Source organism: Penaeus japonicus, unplaced genomic scaffold, assembly GCF_977035675.1.
Source record: "Penaeus japonicus unplaced genomic scaffold, GWHDUDI00000001_assembly GWHDUDI00000014, whole genome shotgun sequence".
NCBI lineage: Eukaryota > Metazoa > Arthropoda > Malacostraca > Decapoda > Penaeidae > Penaeus > Penaeus japonicus.
Genome location: NW_028234416.1, coordinates 35746322 through 35753821, shown reverse-complemented (window position 1 = coordinate 35753821; position 7500 = coordinate 35746322). Strand labels below are relative to the sequence as shown.

At 43.1% G+C, this 7500-nt stretch overlaps 1 protein-coding gene across 2 annotated transcripts in view; it reads right to left on the bottom strand.

Annotated features, from left to right (window-relative positions):
* Positions 1-7500, bottom strand: part of Exn (Ephexin) — a 250353-nt gene that overhangs the window by 70544 nt on the left and 172309 nt on the right. The gene's annotated exons all lie outside the window — the stretch shown is intronic.

Here is a 7500-nt window from a genome sequence, read left to right as displayed (position 1 = left end):
AGAGGGACACGCGCCCACTACCTTGACCTTTCGGAAGTCCCGCTCTTGCTCTTGTCTCACACTCTTTGTCCGCAGCTGCAACGGACGTCTTAAAACAAGACAGATATCAAGCGTTTCCTTTCCTCGAACCTCTTGATACAAAGAAAAGTCTAAACTAAATATATCCAGTCCAATGACCCGAAGAGAGGGAGAGGGAGAGGGAGAGGGAGAGGGAGAGGGAGAGGGAGGGAGGGAGGGAGAGAGAGAGAGAGAGAGAGAGAGAGAGAGAGAGAGAGAGAGAGAGAGAGAGAGAGAGAGAGAGAGAGAGAGAGAGAGAGAGAGGGGCGGAGAATTAACACAAGCAACAGAGAGAGATCGTCAGCTCGCATAACCTTCTTACCCCGCCCATCACCTTCCTGTCTCCCCCCCCCCTTCCCCATCCCCTCTCTTCCCCCACCCCCACACCTTCGTCTCTCCACCCCCTCTCCTACCCTCCCTAGCATCTCCCCCCCCCTTTCCTCCCCTCCTTTCACACCTCCTTATCAACACCCAACATATTCTTCAACCAAGAGACTGTGGCAAGATAATCTGGAGCTGAACTGGCATTAATCGGAGAAATTATGAAGGGGAGGGTGTGGGCGGCTTCCGGGTAAACAGAACAGCACGATTTCTAGGGCGTTGGGTCAAGATGTGGCACTTGCGAGAGGTGGCACTCCTGTAACCTGGCACTGCCGAGATCTGAGACTCTCCTAAACATTTTTTTTTTTATCATCGACTTTTCGAAAGTGAGAGTGAAAACGCATTTATTAAACTAAGTAAGCAGAAATATGTGATTGGAGTTTAATAAGAAGTCCATAAAATTGAGAAATGTCTTCCGACTCTTCTTTCAATTAACTTAATTACACATATCGTATCTAACCCTTATAACATCGTCGTTCAAACACTATATTCAGAATTAAAAAACGCATAGTATAAAGCCCAAGGGAAATTAACTCTTTATACACCACAACGCATGTTAACTAAGTCCAGCTCACGCCATTACTTTTAATTCCCAAGAGTAAAGTCGTATAAATTATCGAGTTTCGCCTTCTTCATCATTTGAAAAAAAAGAATCAAGGTTTGCACACACCCGCACGCAAGCTTTCAACCGACGTCCTAATATCTGCGAGTTAACAGGTTTTCAGCAACAGATAAGAAGGGGGTTATACACACATTACGTAATTCAAACAGGCTCCTTGGTTCGGCGTGAAAGTATGACTTGAATAATAGTCAAATAATCATGACAAGTGTGAGATAATGTGACCTCCTCCTCCTCGTAAAACCTGGAGGAGGAGGACGAGGCAAACACTCGAACTGAATTCCCGTTTTCCTTACGTTCGAATCTGCTGGCTGGAGTTTCAAGGAACGTAAGTGTCATGGCTGTATTCTTGGTGGCCGCAAAATCATCCTTATGCGCCGTCTGTCAGAAGTTGCTTGCAGCGTCCATCTTGCAAGCACTTGAAGGAGGTGGCGAGCAGGTGATGGGCGTGGTGGCGGACATCACGGGCGTATGGGCGTGGAGCGCTCACGGCGGCGAGGACACAACCACAGACGTGGTCATCATCCCACCTCGAAAAAAACCCACGCTTAGCCCTAAGGTTCTTTGGTCTTCGCTTGTCTACTTTATCCACGAGTCATAAAAGTTTGTTCTCTTCGATGTCCACGATGAACACCTGATGAACAACACCTGAGTCACATAACAAACGGAGGGAATGTTTTCACTCTTCCCTCGCGGTGATCTGTACGGAAAAGTCCCATAGTATGAACACACCGCAAACAACACACCACACCACAACACAAAACAAACAAAGTACAGATAACGCAATCACAACATTTTGTGCAACCCCCTCCTACCCCCTACCCCTCCCCTCCCTCCCCTCCCTCCTCCCTCTCTAATTGAAGACGCACTGGTCAAAAGAAGGTATATAATTTAGCGACCATAACAAGGTGATGGAATGGAACGGCGGAAAGGGAGGGAGGGAGGAGGGGAGGGGGAGGGAGGGAGGGAGGGAGGAGGGGAGGGGGAGGGAGGGAGGAGGGAGGGGAGAGGGGAAGGTGATAGGGCGTGGGGAGGGGGATGTGGAGGGCGGGAGGGGGCGGGGGGGTCGTTCCCCTTCGTTACTAGCTTTTGTTCCCACCAAGGACGCCGGCGGGAGACTTCTTACTTGGCCGCCGAGGGGGAAAATAGCAGCAAGATGTGCAATACCTTCTGCATGCAAAGCTCTACTGTCATTTGACCAGTCGTCTAACTTGCAAAGCTACTTGACATGATGATGACTTTCCCTTGTAACTGAAAATGCCACAGATTTCGGGTATAAAAAATGCCTTCCCTTTCAGATCTTCGTGAAAAAGAAAGCTAGAAACAAAATGAATTATGAAATTCGTCCGATTTCGAAGTGAACATTTGATAAAAGAAAAGAAAAATAATTTCTGATCGCGTTAAGAAAATAATTTGGACCGTTTAAGGGGAAAAAATCACATATTCCTTCACTCCTTTTCCCTTTGGAATAACACGTTTATTTTTCAATGTATCTGACGGTAAAGGAAGACAACACCTTACAAGCAGTTACGAAGGTTCTCTTCAATGCTTCCTTTCTCACAAGCAATTATAATTATAATAAAAAAAGAAAGAAGAAAAAACGTTACAGATATAATACATTCCACTAAGCACACAACCGCATTCTCGTTTTCTTTCTATACATATTTCGAATCATTGATCCTTTTTCCATGCCTTTATCACCACTTTCATTCTTTTCTATTACGAACAACAAAATAATTTCCAACACAAACACAAGAGGGACGTGGATTCCGTCTCGACACAAGCTCTCCCTACGACGGCCACCTCGACACTGAGATGAAACGACACCGGCAGCGTAGAGATCACCGGGGGTTGCCAACTAGCGCCATATTCGCGAGACTGTGGGAGAATCATGAATGGGCAGATGTTTCCAAATTACAATACATTACGTTTGTGCAATGTAATGGACACTCTATAAACAAATGGAATTTTTTGTTTAAAGAGGAAACTGGGAAGAAAACGCTTTTTTCCCGTTGAAACTGTGAGGTTTTGACAACAACCGTCGTGAACGAATCGCTTGCATGTAAGTATTATTACAGTTAATCTACCGTAAACACAAACACAATTCAAAGTCATACAGGCTTAATATTATTTAAACAAACCCCCATGCTGTCTACCATATCTACCATCGAACTTCAGAAAAAGAACATAAAGAAAACTCCCCTTCAAAATTAAAAGCAACACACACTCTATCCAACACCAAACACACACACACACACACACACACACACACACACACACACACACCAAACACACACACACACACACACACACACACACACACACACACACACACACACACACACACACACACACACACACACACACACACACACACACACACACACACACACACACACACACACCCAGCCTAACCTAACCTCACGTCAGTTACAGCCTAACCTCCGCCGCGCCCGAACTCCTTCATACCAAACGCACACACATAAATAACAGCTTTTAAGAATGGACTAATGAAAATCCAAGTTCGTTAAGAGTCACCAGGGAGCGAGGAATGACACTCGACAGACTCAGTAGTGGCAGTCAAGGTCGACCGCACTGTATACGTGTGGCGCTGGCCGTGACCACATTACTGGCCGCCCACGATAACCCTTATATGTGAGAGAAAGAGAGAGAGAGATTGAGAGAGAGAGAGAGAGAGAGAGAGAGAGAGAGAGAGAGAGAGAGAGAGAGAGAGAGAGAGAGAGAGAGAGAGAGAGAGAGAGAGAGAGAGAGAGAGAGAGAGGGAGATTGAGAGAGAGAGGGAGATTGAGAGAGAGAGAGAGAGAGAGAGTGAGAGAGAGAGAGAGAGAGAGAGAGAGAGAGAGAGAGAGAGAGAGAGAGAGAGAGAGAGAGAGAGGAGAGAGAGAGAGAGATTGAGAGAGAGACAGAGGTGGAGAGAGAGAGAGAGGGGGGGGGACAGAGAAGTGGAGAGAGAGAGAGAGAGAGAGAGAGAGAGAGAGAGAGAGAGAGAGAGAGAGAGAGAGAGAGAGAGAGAGAGAGAGAGAGAGAGAGAGAGAGAGAGAGACGTTGACTGATGGAAAGACAGGCAGGGTAAGAAGGAAGGAAGAAGGGAAGAGAAAAGAGAGAGTGTACGAGAAAAGGAAGAAGGGAAGAGAAAAGGGAGAGTGTATGAGAAAACGAACTAATTTTATGATAGATAGACAAAGAAGAAGGTAATACAGAGTAAAAGAGTAGACAGAGAGAAAGAGAGAGAAGTGCAATAGTAAAGTAACTAAAAAAAAAAGATGATTGAAACACACAGATAAACAAACACCCAAATAAAAAACCTCCTTGACAAACACAAACACACAAGAATGAGACAAGGGCTGCATATTTAAACTTTTGTCTTCAAGTTTATAAATACCAGAGCTCACACGAAAGGTCAAATGTATTTATCATATGGTGTTTCCAGATCTTATCATAAAATATATGTTAGGAGGAGTAACACACATGAGGGGTGGAAAACAAGAATAGTAAGAAAAGGAGGGGGGAAGGAAGAAGAAGAAGAAGAAAACGAACAAGAGGAAGGGGATGAACACAAAAAAAATGATAATAATAATATTAATAGAAGGAGATGGTAGGGATAATGAAGGAGAGGTAGGAAAGGATAGAATGAAAAAGGAGAATGGGGGGAGGAGGAGAAAGAAGAAGAAGAGGTGAAGAAGAAAAGGAAGGAAAGGCGGAGGAGAAGAAGAAGAAAATGATTAAGAGGAGGTGGAGACTGGTGGAAAAATGAGAAGACGACAAGGAATAGGAAGAAGTAGAGGAAACCAGATAAGAAGAACGAGGGAGGGACTGAAAGCAGGAGGAGGGGAGAGCTGGAAGGACGAGCAAGAAAAGGCGAGGAGGAGGGCTGAAGGCGGAGGGCAGGGCACAACAGGGGGGTGGGGTGGGGGGGTGCGCATGACAACCTCGGGCTTCATGACTTTCTAATTCCACTGCGGTGCATGATCTTCGGGGGAGAGGAAGGGGATCATAATGATGATGGAAAGGTGGAGACGGAAGAGAGAGAGACGCAGCCGGAAGGAAGGTGGGAAGCATAACGCTCGAGAAAACGTTTTAACAAGACGGAGGCAAGATGAACAGCGACACAATATTCACCCCGTGGATATCGATAACTTCTCCCTTTAAAGAATAAATAAATAAAATAACAGAAAAAAAGGAAGAAAAACAAATATTGATAGATATTTAAAGAAGTACGTAATAAAATAAATGCAGAAATACCAAAGCACATACAGAATTATAAAAAAAATAAAGAATTTGATAACAACAAAATAAATACAAGACATTGAACAAACAATAACAACGGAAGATCAAAACAGCGATAGCGACAAACGTGATGCGAACATGAACACAGGACAGACAGACAGACAGAACCCATACACACAAACCACGCGTTCCTCGGAGTCACTTTCCCTTCCCGATTTCCCGATATCAACACCGCCTCGGACCATCAGATGTCAAGTTCCTTTGCGTCTGTCGCTAACACCACAAAGCAAACCTCAAGATTGCTTGCTGCCGCTTGAGCCAACTTTCCTTCGCTTTCTCGCCTTCCTGTTCTTTTTTTTTCTTTTTCCTCAACGTGGTTTGCAAGCACGTAATTAGTTAGGAATTCCCGGGCGTGAAATACGAGGGAAAAGTCCCCCTTGATTTATGGTTCAAGATCAGCTGAGGTTTATCTGATTCAGCGTGAGGTTTTACGGTACCTGGATATCATTAAAAAAAAATAATAATAATAAATAAGAAAATAAAAAGATAACAGGACTTCTTAAAACATAATAATAACAATAGAAAATAAAAAATAATAATCTAGAAATAAGAATGGAAAAATGTTTCACCAATTTTTTTTAAATCAAGAGAGAGAGTTTGGAGGGAGATCAGACGGGACTTTTTTCGAATATTTCGAATACGGAAAAATATGGAAGAAGGAGAATCTACAGGAATCCGGGAAGAGAGAGAGATTTTATTATTCTGATTTTGTGGAGATATTTGTATGCAGAACACGGAAAGAAGAGGGAGAGAAAGAGAAGAGAGAGAGAGAGAGAGAGAGAGGAGAGAGAGGAAAGAGAGAGAGAGAGAGAGGAGAGAGAGAGAAAAAGGAGAGAGAGAGAGAGAGAGAGAGAGAGAGAGAGAGAGAGAGAGAAGAACAAAAGAGAGAGAGGAAGAGAGAGAGAGAAAAAGGAGAGAGAGAGAGAGAGAGAGAGAGAGAGAGAGAGAGAGAGAGAGAGAGAGAGAGAGAGAGAGAGAGAGAGAGAGAGCAGATAAACTATTAAGACAAATGAATAACAGAAACACAATACATAAGTATCCTAAACAAATTAACATAGTTACCCATAGACACACATAAAACTAATTTTCTATGGTAAAAAAATTAAGGGGATACTAAACAAGATAAATTCCAAAACCCATCCATCCACCCATCTTCCCAGTCTATTCGCCCAAAATATCCACAGCGCAAGAAACACCAATACCAACTAACAACAAGGCCTACGGGGGTCTCAAGAATCATTTTTCGTAATTTTCCCGAGCCTAAACAAGACAGACTAAGGGTATAAACATTCCCCTTTCTCTCATCCTCCTCTCACCGCAACCACCGCTTTCACCTAACACAGGATGTTAGTTAAAGAGTTAAACGCTAACAGGATGTTCACTCTCCTTGACACCTCTTTACGATCTGATCGATGAAGATAATCATTTGGAAACAAAGGAATGTCGGTATCAATTTTTTTTTCCCGAGTTTGTTTTTGCGTTTCCACCAAGAATCAAGCGGGGAATTACTTGTATGTGTGGAATGCTCGGGCAAATATTGTAGTATTTTCAGCACTTAGCTCCGTGTCTGAAACATAAGATGTCCGTAAAAATATATATGAACACTTCAGTCAATCTTTTATTTAGATTATTGTATTTCTTCCATTTATCTGCTTTCTCCATTTTTTTTCGCTTCGTTGTGTTTGGGTTCTAGATGTAACCCCAGATTTTTTTTTCTTCAGAAACACTCGCTTGTAAACAATAAACCATTACATTTACCAAATGCAACAGCACAAAGACCGAATACAAAATATTGATAATAACCATATATTTTTGTTTTAACCAGAAAATCGAAATAATTTTCAAATAGCAGCAACTCCTGATAAACTTCTCGAAGACCGACGTACTCACCTTGAAAGAAGTCGACCATAGACTAGTAAAAGAAAAAAACACTTACACTTACCTTTTACTTACAATCCGCCTTCTGTCTGCCGATGGTCATATAAAAACACAGCATTTAAAAGTCCTCATAAAACCACCACCAAGAAAAAAAAGTGCCTTTAGTATCATGCTGACCGGAATGACTCATTCTCTTATAGCCTTATCTTCCCTTTCCCTCTCTTTTTTCTGTTTTCCTTCCCTTGTCCCTTTATTCC